The sequence below is a fragment of the Fukomys damarensis genome, unplaced genomic scaffold (genome assembly GCF_012274545.1).
Source record: "Fukomys damarensis isolate Sample0158 unplaced genomic scaffold, DMR_v1.0_HiC HiC_scaffold_24, whole genome shotgun sequence".
Taxonomy (NCBI): Eukaryota; Metazoa; Chordata; class Mammalia; order Rodentia; family Bathyergidae; genus Fukomys; species Fukomys damarensis.
In genome coordinates, this window is record NW_022900936.1 from 16,067,139 (window position 1) to 16,084,692 (window position 17,554).

At 36.5% G+C, this 17,554-nt stretch overlaps 1 pseudogene; it reads left to right on the plus strand.

Moving 5' to 3' along the window:
• The window catches only part of LOC104851487, a 114,566-nt pseudogene that overhangs the window by 16,595 nt on the left and 80,417 nt on the right, over nt 1-17,554 (plus strand).

Here is a 17,554-nt window from a genome sequence, read left to right on the forward strand (position 1 = left end):
TTGCTGTGCAGGCTGACACATTAAGCCTTATTGGATACTGGCGCTTCAGCTAATGAGTCATTATTTTCTTTCTAGCTTGATAGCTTGCTGAGAACAACTTCTTGGAGAACAGGACCTCCAGAGAGCAGCGAGAAGTGAGGTTCTATGCATAGACAGCAAGTGCTAGGGGAATACCCACGTTAGGACTCAGCACGGCAGCAGGCCTGCAGGTGGGTGAGCGTGCACAGCGCAGTGAGAAAGACAGGGAACATCAATGAAGAGAGTGTGGAGGGCAGAGGGCAGCACAAATGCAGACATCATATTCTTCAGATTCTGTCCTGGTGCTGATGTGATAGCAGAGAGCTTAATGCCAAGGTTGAGAAATGAATAAGGAGGAAAAAAAAAAAGTTGTGGTGCCATAGATATGGAGTGATCACTGTTCCAGATGAAAAGAGTTAAAACATGTTTAATTTGGGTCATTCATGCTTTATCTGCCCTACCTTTCTCCTTCAAAGCCATTCGAACAAATCCAAACCAAGTTCAAACTGTGTATCATTAGAGCCACGGAAGCTTCAAGAAACATACAGACCGATAGATGGATCTTTAAGACTCTTATCGAGTGAATTATAATGGTCTTAAATATGTTAGGTTGTGATTTTAAAATTCATCCAATTTTCCTATTTAAATGCAATGTTCCTGCATTGCTTATGAAATGAACAATGTGAAGAATGGCTGTTTATAAATGCTGCTTTTCTAGGGAAAATTGATAAGCATTATATGTATTTTGTCATCCTAGACTCTCTGAAATGGTATGAATATATTCATATATAATAGGTGTGCATGTGAATCTAAAACTCCACAAAAGGATTGAATAAATAAATTTTTGGAATCCAAACCACGTAATAGAAAATTAGATCTGCTCTAAGCCATAGGAATATTTATAATCATAATGCATTTCATTATTTCTTCAATTTGTTGTAAGGTAGTGCCTATAGGTAGTGATTTTTTGCATTTGTTCAGCAAAACTTATACTGAATGCACAATAAACACCAAAGATTGCATTTGGGTACTATATGCAACAGCAAAACAGACAGGCACAGTCCCAGATCTCAAAAAAGAATACAATGTAGTGCGACAGTCAAAAGCACAATGTTGACAGCCTCATGGAAAGAAGGCAGGTAAACCAGAGGCTTAAAGAATGAACAGGACTTTACTAAGCAGGTCAACTCTTTCATTTATTGTTTTGTTTCTCCCTCTTCTTCATAATAAGAGTTAATGAAGAAGATACTTGTTGGAAGTGATTCTGCATAATTTTGGGGAAAAATCATTTCACAATTAAATCATGATTAGACCTCATCTTCTTGCCCGCAGGCTGGCTATGACATGCTGAGACCCAACTCCATTTTTCCCTCTGGTCATAGTTGAGGCCTCCATGGTCCCACAGCGCTGTGACACTCCAGGGAAAGATTACATCAGCTGAAGACATCCTGGTTCTTTGAGAAACAAGTAGAAAGGTCTCACAGGGCAAATTCCTTGTCAGATTAACTCAACCCACCTACTGTTGTAAGAATGACTTTATTCATTTTATTGTCCTAATCAATATAAGATTCTCAGCATAAGTTCCTCATGGTCCCAAGATTATCACCACCCTCCAAGACATCTGATACTGTCTCCGATTATAAGATCCTTATTAATTTAGGATTATCACCACCCTCTGAGACATCTGTTACTCCCGATGAACCCAATAAATAGTGGCAAGCCTGGGAGTGCCTTCATCTTTGCTGCCCACAGCAGCATTGATAGGCCAGAACCCAGCTTCTTCACTAAGTCTCATTTCCTGCCTTAATTCTTTAATTTGCCTTGTGAAGTCATGGCTCACAGGAGACCAGGACCCACTTCCGGGGTTCTGGCAATGTCTCCTTTCCCTGTTCCTTACAGATACTGACCCAATAATAGTTTTGGCTAATAGCATTCAGATAAAACTGTCAATTTTAATTACACAGAAATCTACATCATAAAATAATGGGCTAAGTTATGTCACTCCATTCCTTAAAATGAGATATGAGATTATTTAGAATTGATATGTTTCTTTAGAAATATTTATTCACAAATAGCAATTGAAGTCATACTTCCAGGTACTGAGGATGTAGTGGTCACCAGAATAAGGATGACAACACTAGTGTACATTTGTCACTCCAACAAATGGTCACCATCCTTCGAGGAATTATACAATTTTTTACTTCTTGGTAGAGCACAAAGACGTTCTCCATCTAGAAGTGCTGAGAATGTTAAATATTTTTCCAGTCTCCCTTGTAACTACTCACAAGCATAGGTTCTACCTATGAGAGATAGTAACGTAAAAGGAAGGAGAAGGAGGTAATCTGTTCTTTTTGGCAGTGATAACGATAGCAGTAGCCACTTAGTAAAAACTAGAGCAATTTCTCGACATAGTAGAGTTTAGGGAACTATTCTAGGATCTTGGGCCTAACTTTCTATTCATCCAAGATTCTATAAGCTACCTGTTTTGTTTGTAATGGTAGGACTCCTTCTTCAACAAAGTCTAATGCTTGACAGATCAAACTCCGGGCTAGCCAGCCATCAGGAGAAAAAAAAAAATTAGAGTAAGGAATATTTCAGGGACTCAGTGTATCCATTCCTTAGAAACATTTCACTGTGAACAGTAAGGAAGTACATTCATTTTGGCTTTGAGCTTCCCAATAAAATATTTGTATTAGTTTGCTCGTTTCACTTTAACAAAATATCACAGACTGGGGGCTTAAACGCTAAACATTTATTTCTAACGATTCTAGGGGATGTGGAGTAGAAGATCAAGTGCTAGGAGATTTGCTTCCTCTTGGGAGCCCTTTTCTGGCTTGCAGATGACTACCTTCTATCTGTGACATCACATGGTAGAAAGTTATTTGGCTCTATTTCTCTTCTACAAAGCTACTAATCTCTTCATGAGGGTCTATCATCATGATTTTACCTAACCCTGATTACCTCTCAAGGGATTCATCTCAAAAAACAACCATATTAGGCTTAGGGCTTCAACATACAAATTTTGAGGGATGCATTTAGCTCACTGTAACAGGGAATATGAGAGTATGTTTTTAGCCCTGAATGACAAACATGACAGGTCTTCATCAAATTGTCTTATTCAGTACAGGCCCTCTCTCCATAGGGGATTCTTATAGTTGTACTCTGAAGAGCCAAACAACAACTTCCATGAGCAAAATCTGATTCTACATGTTGTGAGAAAAGCATGCATTGACTGGTACTACTGAATACCATCTGATGGAAAGGCAGGGACCTTCAATAGGAAAAGCAGCGCAAGTGTGGGGCACTTTTCACCTTGTGTAGTCAGTTTGGTTCTGAGCTACAGTTGAGAAGTATGTATTAAAGTATACCATAGTGGTATAACATAATGTAATGGTATTAACACAAAGCATTAACATAAAATTTTGTCAATTTCATTGGCATTATGAGATTGTACTACTTGAGATTCTAGCTTTAGAATAAATGTCATCATGAGCTGGAACTTGGACAGATGGCTATGATCCTCACCCCAATGTTCAGAATTATTAATGGAAATCCCCTAGATCCCATTCTCATTTGAAAAAATGCATGGCAATTAAGATCCAGGATTAGTGTGATGTTGATTGTGCTTTAGACCTTGATTGAATTCTATGGGCTGAATTTGTACCCAAGAACACTACAGTAAACTCTGAATATTATAATGTTTTATTGGAGCACTTAAGAAATGACATGTGTAGAAAGCAGCCTGAGCACTGGGTAAATGATTTCATTCTCCAATATGACAAAGACCTATGTCACACATCACTTCTGAAACAAAAATTTCTACAAATAGAAATGTTACAGTGTGTCCCCATCTACCTTACTCACAGATCTGACTCAGCATGACTTCTGGATTTTCCTCATAGTAAAAATAGCCATGGAAGCTAAACATTTTGAATCAATTTAGGACATCAAAACAGCCATGATAGTACAACTAAAGGCAAGACACTCAACAAAAGAGGACTTCCAGAACTGCTTCAGAAAGTCTCAATAACAGTGAGATAAGTGTCTTCAAAGCACAGGGGAAGATTTTGAGGATGTGTTAAGAATATTTCAGTCATGTCTTTTACTGCAATCCACTTTTAAAACTTTAAATGTTTACCACAGTTTTCAGTCACACCTCATAACTCTTCTTCATGAGCTTACTGTTTCCACTATTGACTGTGTATGCAGCAGTCCTGGTGAAGCCCTTTCGCCAGGGAAAAAGACACCTGTAGCATTTCTCTAAGCTGTATTTTTTGGTATCCTCACAGCACTTTATTTGTGACAGGTACTTGTATGGCCTTTGTGGTTCTGTTTCAAATGATATGAGGCCTGAAAAAGATAAAGCATGATGCCTGCCTCCATACACTGTCAATCTCCTGGGGGAGATGAGACTGTCTCTTAGGAAAACACGAGATAGTTCATGGGCTCATAGTACACACATTATCAGACTTCAGAGAATAACTAGTTTTATGAAGGCAGGAGTGTTTATGAAAAGGTCTCACGATGAGAAGAAACTTGAGGCTGAATCTTGATGATGACAAATTTTACAAAATATCCACAAGACTGAAAGAAAACATTTTTTTTTTTTGCAAGGAGAGTGTGTGACTTGCAATCATTTAGAACTATGGAAGATATAAGGATGCTCTGACCCCTCAAGCCCAGAGTATCTGGGGAGTGGTACCCAAGGGCAATGTGGTGTCCAAGGTTGTAGTGACCAGTACAATACATGCCACTGCTTGTGCCCTGTGCGGTTCTCCTAAACACAAGTCCGGGATCTGGAATCTGTTCCTTTAGCACAGATCATGCAGATGTCTCTCAGCTTGACTAACTGGCTTTCATTAATTATAATCTTTGGAACTTTTCTTCTTCCAAAAATCCCTTTTATCATCTTGCACCTTGGCTCCTTCCCAACAGACTGTGAGTTGCAGAAGTTTGAAGTCTTTCGAGTTCATGTTTACCTACTAATAAGACCAGGTGGCATGCCCACACTCAGAAACTTCATTTCTGATCCACCTCACCCCACTGTTGCTTGTCACCCGCTCTTCCATGACCTGAATCATCAAACATGGACACTTACATCTCAATGATAAATACACAAGTTAAGTCAAGAGCTCTGAATTATGACTCAGATTTTTTTAATTGACTACTCTTTATGATATAAGTCATGTTATTAACTTGAAAAGCCAATTCAGGTACATGTCCTATGACAACTGGGAATCAATATCCTACTAAGCCAGCATCCTCTCCAGAGTTATGTTATGGCTCTACATGGTATGTCAAATGGGTACAGGAGGAAGTTAAGAGGGGGAAATGGCATCATAACAATTTACCTACTCTGCTTTCTCTCAGCACAAGTTAATAAAACAAGAATAGTACCCCCATTTTACAGATGAGAAAATACATGCTCTGAGACACAACAAAAAATTCCCAAAAGTACTGAAAGTCTGACAGCCAGTTTACACCTTGTGACAACAAGGAAACATCACTATGTTGACATTATAAATTTTAGTTACCTAACAATGTACTATTTCAAAAGCTGCCTTTACAAGTGCAAAGCTTCTGCTTGCAGCTCGGAAGTGCTCCCAGACAGCAATCCTGGATGAAAAACTGAGAAAGTGAAAAGTTTTCATAAATGAATTAAATGGTAACTCTGAGTATTATCTTCATATATATTTATAAGCACAACTCATATCAATCCAAATAGATTATGAGTCAACTTTCATGAAAATGCAGGGGAAATATAACCACCTGATTTTCTATTTTAGGTACATTTTTACAAAGGTAAGGGTAAAAAAAAAAGTCCATATTTTATATCAAGGCATTGTTCACGTACTGATTTTAAGAAATCATGATTAAAAAGCAAAAAAGTCACTTTTTTTTCTAAGATGAATCCATGAAGTTATAGGCTAGTTTAAAAATAAATCAAATTCTAAATATCCATATTGTACTTAGAGTTTAATACTAGAATATATTGACCTCAATTTTACAGCGTGGCAATCGCTAAATTACAAGATATACTCCTCTTCCACTGAAATATATCTCTTTGGCTTTCTCTAACATTCTACTATCAACTTATATTCACAGATTTTTTTTTTATCTTTATATGCCTCTTTAACAATTCTGATGTATTTACCATTCACCTGGGGTCCTCCAATCATTTCTTTATCTCAAGTACTTTTGACTTTACACTTTTTACTCTAGTTTTTTTTTTTTCTTGCTACTACTGCAAAGTTGTTCTCCTGCTTAACCCACCGCAGTTTTCATCTCTTCAGATTTCTTAGCGTGATTTGGAAGCTCTTCTCAGCGCAGTGAGCTTCAGTTAAGCACTCTGCTTTCTCTCCGTTTACAAGCGCGGCCCCTCCTTGCTGACCTCTGCCTTTGTACCAGGACTCCTCCTTTAGGCGCGCCTTTCTCTGATGTTTGCTTATCCTAATCCAATTGTCAGATTGCAATCTAGCCTTGAGTTGATTCCTATCACATGGAACGCCAATAATTTATCTTTATATATGTTTTCACAGGGAATCTCTAGTTTCTTGAAGTCGGAGACCTGTGATTTAGTCTTTATGTTCTCAATTCTCAGCACTTGTCTACGTGGTAGATAGGAAATCATAGACTGCTTAGTAGATGCATGAATGAATAAATATGATGAATCTGTATCCCTCAGACTCATGTGTGAAAAACGGCATGCCCTTAATAGGATGGCAAACTAATTTACATGGTTGAATTTGTTTTCTTATATAGTGCTAACAAGCACATAATATGAGTGGGGGCTAAAATTTCTGATCTGTATTATGCTTTTAGTTCACCATCAATCAGAATCTTCTTATTGAAGGCACAACATACATCTTTACTGTATCAATAATAAATGAATAACTCCCCAATATGCTATCCAAAAATTCCACAGCCAAAGTCAAAGTGCTGATGAGGATAATCAGAGCTAATATTTTGAGAGAATGTACTACTTGCCTGACATTGTGCTAGGCATTTTATATAGATAACCTCACTTAACCTTTCTTTTTTCTTTTTTTTTTTTTCTTTTGAACTGGGGATCGAACGCAGAAACTTGTGCTTGTGAGGCAGGCAGTGACACCACTGAGCTAAATCCCTGGCCCCACTCAAACTTTCAATAGCATCTTATGCTAAACAATAGCCATAGGCCCATTATATAAGTGAAGAGAAAAAAAGAAAAAGAAAAAGAGAAGTAATGTCACTTGTTCAAGGTTTGGTAGCAATTAGTACGCCGAGGAATTAATACAGGCAGCACCCTGCCGAATGTAGAGTTCCCAACCACTACTCTGCCTTGTTCTTTGATACAACAATGCATTGAATGCAAACATTTTGGTTCCCCTTCCTAGTTGCATGGCTCATCCCTGTAAATCACTGTCGTTTCTTGTCATATGTCAGTAATAAAGTTTATGCAATGTATTATCTACAACACACTGCATTGGCAAGTTCATATCTCACAGTACTCTTAGTTGAGCTTAGTCATTCCTATTGAAATCCTGTATATAGTTCCTCTTTTAACATTTCAGCAATTTCTGTTGCTTTTATTCTTCCAGGCCCAGTTCTGAAATAGGAAATTAAATGCATAGCAAAGAAAAGGCATTTTCTTTCTCTACTAAGCAAATAAATTGAAACACAGCTAGCTTTGTGTGTGTGTGTGTGTGTGTGTGTGTGTGTGTGTGTGTGTGTGTAGGGAAGTTTTTTTATTTTCTGGAGAAATAAGACAGGGCATCAAAGTAATGTGTTTATAAAAGCAAAAACAAAACAATGAATGCTTTACTCTGGCTCTCTGAATGAAATGCTTCATTGGAAGAAGGAGACATTGGCAAATCGGTGAATAGTCAGCCTTTTGCCAAGAGAAACATGTTAGTTATTTTATTTATAATTCAATTGCTCCCTAGCTCAGCCAAACACTCGAGAAGGCTCTGAGAACATTCCATTAAGTGTGCGCTATGGGTGTGTTCCAAAAGGTGAGACCATTGAGTGCTGTCATTCAGTCATTTATCTCAAAGATACACACAAGCAGGTAGAAAGGAGTCAGAGATAAACAAGATGGTTCTCTTTCATGCAAGTATATTTTCATGGGACTGTTCATTTCTGATCTGTTCAGCAATGGAAAGGATTTTAAATTGATATTCTTGCTTTATGAAGAATAATTTATAAATCTGTATTTCACAAATTGAGAGCATGAGATGATGGGAAAAACACATGTTATTAAAATAAAAATTTAGGGTTGATATAATTCTAAATGTCCTAGACAGTCATTCCAGAAGAAAGAATGAACTGGTCTCTATCAGATTCTGCATGGTTTTCAATGTGCCCTTGATTGTACAAGCATAATTACAGTAAGAATATATGCCCAACTACTTAAGTGTAGTGTGAAATACTATAAATCATTAAATGGTAAACCATTAAGCCATAGAAATGAAAATGCCAGCTTTCACCAAAAACGCAAGTGACTTCCACAGATCATAAAAGAGAAAAACATAAAAGAATTTTAGTGACTAAGTGTTAAGGCTATAAAATTCCTTTTAAAAAATAGTTGTTTAGCTCTCATTCCTAAAATATGATTTTGGGAGTAACCCAAATTGATTTTGAACTGTCTTCTTCAAATGGACCTCCTTCATAACATAAGAGGTAGGTTATAGCTTTTTAAAATTGGTAATTAGTTTCAGTGAAGATTTGCATGGAAATGTTGCTAAGTTTATAAAACGGCTTTTATTCAAACATGCTTGTTCACATGTCAAGGCAGCTAATCATATTTAAGAGGAAATATTATACTATTAATTTTTTCTCATTGAGTTTATTGGTACTTTTTAGATGTATAGTACAGTTACATTCATCATTAGGATCTTGTACCTTTACATGACAGGTCTTGGTTCTCATTTTTCCCCCTATCCCTGCCCTCCCTTCACCCCCTCCTTCCTTCCCTATTTACAAATACTTTATTTCCATTTTTTAATTTTCTCATTTTTTTCTTTTCCTTTATTTCCTTCCCCCTACCCTTCCCACTTCCCCTACACCATTAGCCCTTTTCTTCTTATTTCACATCATCAATTATATCATTAGGATTTTATGGATCATTATAGTTTTTCACACCAGAGAAATTATTCAGTATTTATACATGTGTGACTTATTTATTTCACTTAGGTATATGACATGTATCCATTTTCCTATGAATGACTCTAATTTCTCATTCTTTGTGGCCGAGGAGTATTCCATTTTATGGAAAAACCACATCTTCTTTATCCAGTCTCCAACTGATGGGCAAATGGGCTGTTTCCAAGTTTCAGCTATTACAAACTGTGCTACTATAAACATAGGTGCGCATATATCACTGTATAATATTAATTATGACACAAATAGAGTGTCTTCCTCAAGCTTTCTTGTTTGTATCTACAAATTAATGCAAAGTTTAAAAACTAACTTATTAGCAAAACTATTTTAGCAAAGCATGCTAAAAAATGTGGAGCAGGCTCACAGTGCCCTGGTTACCAGCTTGACTGAGTCTGGTGAGAAAGAACACCCACACAAATTACACTGTTACTTACAAACAGGCAGCAAGGGCTAATAGACTCCTAAAACCTCATGCAAGCCAGTCCCCCAAGGCTCAGGAAAACTGCCCAATTCTGATAGTCTCCATTGCACCTGACCACCTGCACCACAGCCAAAGGATCCAGAAAGAAGCCTGCTCTTGGTTTTATACCCCAGAACCATGTAATCACTGGGTTGCGGGGAGAAAGAGGTCTCATTTCTAGGAAGACTGGAGCAGAACCCAAGCTGTCCCAGCCAGTCCCTCTCTATCTCAGGACAAGACACGCCTGGCACATTTTATTCCTATTCTTGAGGACTTCCAGCAAAAATGGAGAAAACTATTCCATGGTCAACCAGAGAAGTGTTCTGCAAAGAGCATAATGCTATGTCAAGTGGATCTTTCATAGTTTTATTTACAAAGTGTCTGACTGTAGAGTGGAATAAGTCATAACGCTTTTCAGTAAATGAGGTTTTTAATCCCAATAGTATGGCAACTGGAATATGTGCCATTATACTTTATCACAAAATTATCCCATTCTTCTGATATCACCATGGAGAAATGGGTTTTTAATTGTCAAGATTGCAGTATTGAGAATACAATGCAATATGAACAATTACATCTACCTTAAATCTCTCTAAAAACAGTTTTAAATATTTGAATGCAATTTTTATTAGTAGGATATGCAAGTGTGTCAGAAAGACATTTTATCAACTACAGTTTATGAAAGTGGTTCATTATGAGAATCATAATAAGAAACTAGATTTTGCTTCATATACTATTGATTTAAGAACAAATAAGCATGAAATTGATTCTTTCTAAAGAAAGAATTGGTTCATTATTAAAAACAAAAATAATAAACATAATGTGTTCAGAGAAATCTTTTAAGACTGGATAAAATTCACAAAAAGAAAATTATGCTTGACGATGTTTTAAGCAACTATAATCTTGTCTGATGTTTATGTAGAACGAATGATATTAGGTATCAAGCCTACCAAAATCATTGCAAATATTTTAAGCCATAGAAAAGCAAAAGTTAAATTAATTAAATAAGCAAAAGTGGCACCCTTCTAGAGCTAGTGTATTTAGCAGAATTTTTGAGACATTCTCCATATCATTGACTAGGTAAATTCTAACATTTACCTTTAATAGTAGACCTATCTTTTGTGATTAGTAAGGGCAATATTAAGAAAAGAAAGTTTAATGATTCAAAGAATCTTAATAAGTTTTATTTAACTTAAAATGTCAAGAAGAGCCTTTGATATCATAATTTATGCTGTTCAACACTGACTTGACACAAAGAAAAAACTGCAACTATTTTATATGTGAGTTCTGCCTAAAAATTCAAAATATCTTCATTCTCTTCTCAAATCTGTTGCTACAACCTAAATGTTCTCATAAACTGGAGAAATACAAGAGCTTCCTAAAACCCATCTTGTAGAACCCTGTCAATTAATTTTGGGCGCAGATAGTTCCCATTCTAACTTTAAACCCAGATAGTGCTTCAAAGATTTTATTAGCTAAATTTTGCTCATAAGTCAGAAAAGAGAACTTTTTCTAATAGCAATGAAACATAGATGAGAAATCTGTAGATCTGATAGAAAAAGTCTAAAGCAATTCACTGAACATAGGAATAAATAAACACTATTACATAATAGAAGTTTTACATAAATGATTTCTTAGAGAACACATACTGGAGAAAATAGGACCGTATCTTCAAAAACTTTGAGAATTCAAACATAATTCAGTCCACTTTGTACAATGATAACAGTATTCATCCAAAGTCTAGCATCTCTTACTATTTATTCCTAATTAAACTTTTTTGGGTATTCTTTAGCTGTTTGATCATTATATAAAACTCTGCTTCCAAAAGCCTCTCTCAGGAGGGCTCCAGTATGAGACACTGCATGGCAATTCTTTCATCACTGTTCATAATGCAAATATCTGCTATTTCCTAATCTGAGATATCATGAGACATTTCTTTAAGCAGTGTTTCTAATTATCCTACATTCGCCTGTGTGAAAGGAAAATAATCTTAAATTGATTATACATTGTGTGAATTTCACAGAATAGTCAAAGTGGCAACCTCATGCTGATTACTAGCTGATCTCTAAAGTACTTCAATTTTTGTTGTTTTTATCTTGAAGAAAGGTAAAGTCATTGGTGCAGTATATGCATAGATACACTGCTAGGTATTACTTATGAGTACAATGAACAATGAGAAGCAACCTACTCCTTTCTTAGCAGCAGTGAAGGACGGTCCCCACTTCTAATCAAAGAACTTGAAATATTTAGCAAAGGGATCTGAGACAGAGTCATAGTTTGAGCCTCCACTGGATTATAATCCATCTCTCCTATCAAGATGACACCATAACACCTAATTCCATTCTTTGGGATGAAAGCATAAGACCAATCCAATCTACCACCACCTTACTTTTCTCACCAGTCAGATTCTCCTTACTGAAACTCCTGCTAACCACAGACTATCCAGGAGCTTAGATTGGGCAATGTGAGTTTGGGAAAATGGGCCAACTGGTACCATCGATTCCTTGTTTGACTTTTTCTACTGGTATGGCCAGTAACAGAACACAGAGGGTCATCAAGAAGATCATACACCCTAACCAAGTCAGATTTATTCCACAGATGCAAGGATCATTCAACATATGTAAATCAATAAATGTAATATGCTATATTAACAGGGTCAAGGACAAAAACCATATGATCATCTCACTAGATGCAGAAAAAGCATTTGACAAATTCAACACCCATTCATGATAAAAATCCTGCAAAAAATTGTAATAGATGGTCTATATCTCTACTTGATAAAGGCTATCTATGAAAAACCAATAGCCAACATCATATTAAATGGCCCAAAACTGAAACACTTCACATTAAAATCAGGAATAAGAAGATAATGCCCACTATCATCACTCCTGTTCAATATAATTCTGGAAACATTAGTCACAGCAACTAGACAAGAGAAAGAAATTAAAGCAGTAGAGATAGGAAAGGAAGAAGTAAAACTGTCATTATTTGCTGATGATATAATACTCTACATTGAAGGCCCAAAAAATTTCATGAAAAGACTTCTAGACTTAGTTGACACTTTCAGGAGAGTAGCTGGATACAAGGTCAACACTAAAAAATGAATAGCCTTCTTGTATGCAAATAACAGACTCACTGAGAGAGAAACTGGGGAAACAATTCCTTCCACAATAGTATCCAAACAAATGAAGTATCTAGGAATCAATTTAATGAAGGAGACAAAAGACCTCTACACTGAAAACTACAGCACTCTGAAAAAAGTGATTGAAAATAAGAAAATGGAAAGCTATCCCCTGCTCCTGGGTAGGAAGAATCAGCACAGTGAAAATGGCCATACTACCAAAACTGCTACATAGATCCAATGCAATCCCAATTGAAATTCCAACACTATATTTCACAGAACTAGAAGAAAATGATCCAAAAATTCATTTGGAATCAGAAGAGACCTAGAATAGCAAAAGCCATCCTAGGCAGCAGAGACATGGCAGGGATATAACAATTCCCAATTTGAAACTATACTACAAAGCCACTGTGCATGGTACTAGAAAAGAAACAGGCCTGAGGATCAGTGGAAGAGACTGGAAGACACAAAAACAACTCCAGTTGTACTCAGCTACCTCATCTTTGACAAAGGAGCTGACCATCTTCACTGGAGGAAAGGTAGCCTCTTTAATAAATGGTGTTGGAAAAACTGGATTTCAACCTTCCAAAGATTAAAATTAGACCCCTATCTTTCACCATGCACTAAACTAAAATGCAAGTGGATTAAAGATCCAAATGCTAAAAAAGAGACACTAAATTTGCTGGAAGATAAATGAGGCAGAACTCTGGAAGACAATGGCATAGGAAAAGACTTTATGAACAAATCCTCTGTAGCACGGGAACTAGCTCAAAGAATCAACAACTGGGATCTCATCTTTTTTTTTTTTTATTGAGTTTATTGGTACATTTAGGGATACAGTACAGTTACATTCATTGTTGGGATCATGTACCTTTACATGGCAAGTCTTGATTCTCATTTTTTTCCCCTTACCTCTGCCCTCCCTTCACCCCCTCCTCCCCTCCCCATCTACAAACACTTTATTTTCATCTTTTCATTCTCTCACATTTTTTTCTTTTCCCTTTTTGTTCTTCCCCTACGTATCACACCTTCCCTACACCTTTAGCTCCTTTCCTCCCATTTCTAAATGTCAGTAATCTTATTAGAATCTTATGCATTGTTGCAGAATATTCACACCAGGGAAACTATTTGGTATTTACACATGTGGGACTTATTTATTTCACTTAGGAGTATATCTTCAATATGTATCCATTTTCCTATGAATGAATCTATTCTCTCGCTCTTTATGGCTGAGTAATATTCCATTTTATAGAAAAACCACAACTTCTTTATCCAGTTTCCAACGGATGGGCAAATAGGTTGTTTCCAAGATTTAGCTATTACAAACTGTGCCGCTATAAACATGGGTGCACATACTTCTCTGTGATATGATTCTTTTAGTTCTCTTGGAAAGATACCCAACAGAGGGATGGCTGGGTCAAATGGAACCTCCAGTCCAAGCTCTTTGAGGTATCTCCATATTGATTTCCATAGTGGTTGCACTAGTCTGCACTCCCACCAACAATGGAGGAGGGTTCCTTTCTCCCCACAACCCCGCCAACATTTGTTATTGTGTGATTTCTTGATAGCAGCCATTCTTTGTGGGGTGAGGTGGAATCTCAGTGTTGTTTTCATCTGCATCTCTCGAATGACCAGTGATGTGGAACATTTTTTCATATATTTTCTTGCTGCTTTCACTTCTTTGTATGAGAAATGTCTGTTCATTTCGGATGCCCATTTTTGGATCGGGTCTTTATATTTGGGGGGACTGATTGTTTTGAGTTCTTTATATATCCTTGATAATAGTCCTTTGTCTGAGGTACAGCTGGTAAAAATTTTTTCCCACATTGTAGATTGTCTCTTAGTTCTGCTAATGGTTTCTTTTGAAGTACAGAAGCTTTTTAGTAAGATGAGATGGGATCTCATCTTATTGGAAAGCTTCTTCACTGCAAAAGAAAGCACCAACAGAACTAAGAGACAAGCTACAATGTGGGAAAAATTTTTACCAGCTGCTCCTCAGACAAAGGACTATTATCTAGAATATATAAAGAACTCAAAACTATCAGCCCCCCCAAATATAAAGAAGCAGTTCAAAAATGGGCATCTGAAACAAACAGACATTTCTCAGACAAAGAAGTAAAAGAAGCAAATAGATATATGAAAAAATGTTCCACACCACTGGTCATTTGAGAGATGCAGATGAAAACAACACTGAGATTCCACCTCACCCCAGAAAGAATGGCTGCTATCAAGAAATGAATGAATAACAAATGTTGGCAGGGTTGTGGGAAGAAAGGAACCTTTCTCCATTTTTGGTGGGAGTGCAGACTGGTGCAACCACTATGGAAATCAATATGGAGATACCTCAGACAACTAGGATTAGAGGTTTTATTTGACCCAGCCATCCCTCTGCTGGGTATCTTTCCCAAAAAATTAAAAGTATCATATCAGAGTGTTTATAGCACCCATGTTTATAGCAGCAGAATTTGTAATAGCTAAAACTTGGAAACAGCCCTTCATTTGGAGACTGGATAAAGAAGATGTGGTTTTTCTATAAAATGGAATACTACTCAGCCATAAAGAATGAGAAATTAGAGTCATTCATGTGAAAATGGATGCATATTGAGGTCATACTCTTAAGTGAAATAAATAAGTCACACATGTGTAAATTACCAAATAGTTTCTCTGGTGTGAAAAACTAAAAGTGTAAATAAGATCCAAATGATATGATTGACAATGAGAAATAGGAAGAAAAGGGCTAAAGGTATAGGGGAAGTGGGAAGGGCATAGGAAAGGAAATAGGGAAAAAGAAAAATATGAGAAAATGATAAAATGGAAACAAAGTTTTTATAAATAGGGAATGGAGGAGGGGGTGAAAGGAGGGCAGAGTTATAGGGAAGAAATGATAACCAAGACCTGTCATGTAAAGGTACAAGATCCCAATGTACCTGTACTGTATGCCCAATTAACTCAATGAGAAAAATAACTAAATAAATAAATAAATATGAAAAAGTGCAAAAAAAAAAAAAAAAAGATAAGGGCCAGATCTCTCTTTGGAACTATATGAAGCAAGAGATGTCCCCAGAGAAGAGAGACTAAAGGAAATTACATAGGTCACACAGATTTCCAGGGTCATTTCATAGAGTGTCACAGTCCCCCTCACCTGTGAGAGGCACATGTTCTAAGATCCCTCCTGTGAATGACTGAAATCAAAGACAGAATCAAATCCTGTGTCACATTTCTTATCCTTAGATATCCATTACAAAGCTTAATATATAAATCAAGCACAACAATAGATTAACAATGCCTAATAAAATAATAGAGCAATTATGGCAATGTATTGTAATGAGTCATATGAATGTGTTCTCTGTTTCTCCTTCTCTTTGAAAGCACCTTACTGTACTATCCTTTCTTGTGATGATGTGAGATGATATAATGCCCATGTGGTGAGAAAAAATGAAGCCATAACTTGCAACTTGGGATGTGACTGCAAGGCTAGAATGAATTTCTTTTTCCTTCTTCACAGTTACACTGGTAGAAGATTTGCTTTTACCATAGGTCTTGGCAATTTCAATCTCAGCATTCAATTTATTGTGTGTTTCATAATTGTACATTAGGCAAGTGCAGTGATAATGAGTCACAGACCCCATATGGGAACTTTCTCTTTTTCATTTAAAAAGTGCACTTTGTGGGCTTTCTTTGAAATTTCAGAATCCCCAACAATTCTAATACTTATACTCTGGGGTCATTATTAAATAAACTAAAGTTCACTTGAACATGTCACTGCAATACAGCAACAGTCAATCTTATAACCTATGACTAACAAGCAGGTAGCTTACATATGACATGGATACACTGAATAGATTATTTCCATCTCTGGCACAAAGGAGCAGGAATAAGGGAGCTTTCATCATACCACTCACAGAACATTGCATACTTTATAACTTATGTGTTGTTTATTTTTGGAATTTCCCAGGTAAGATTTTTGGACTGCAGTGGACTGTGGGCAACTTAAATCACAGAAAGCAAAACAGCGCGTAAGGGAGACTACTGTGTGTATTAAATTACACCTTAGAAAGAAGACCAAAGTGAAACCAAATATTTGCTTTCCCTCAAATGGATTAAGAATTACAACTTTACCTCTGTATCTTCTTTCATCTCTTTTAGCTCTTCTGTAAATATACAAAAAAAAATTCATCCTGTTTTCACCTTCGAATTATCTCAGGCTTTCAACTCTCTTCCAAAATACATTGATTAGTCAAATCTAGGACCTTCTTACCTGAAGTAGTGATGGCAACAACTCCTGAAACAGCCTTTATGGTCTTTTGGCTCAAATTTTTACCCCAGACAACCCATCTATCTGCTAATATAAATCTGTCTAACTGGCAAAATCAAAACTCTTGCCCAAGCATGAAACAAACAATCACCTAAGTAATACAATGAATGACTGGGAGAATTAGTGAACTGATAAAGGAAATTCAACAGGAAAAAAAGGATAAAACATATATAAGTATGTGTGTGTATACATGTGTGTGTGTATTGCACATATAAAATCAATAACACAGAACTAAACTGGTTAATATAAGACATTATATTTATAATGTTTGGATTCATTTTTCTTCAGGGAAGAAATAAATTTTATCTCAAAAAACAAAAGCTTTTCATACCCATCCATTTTCTACAACCTAATTTCTACTTCATCCTGCTGCAAGATAACTGAGTCAATAGAAAAGCAAAGGTGCAGAGCCAGAGCTTTAGCTCAGTTGTTTTGCAGCCTGCCTCACAAGTGCAAGGACCTCAGTTCAATCCCGGGTACTGAAAAAAAAAAAAAAAAA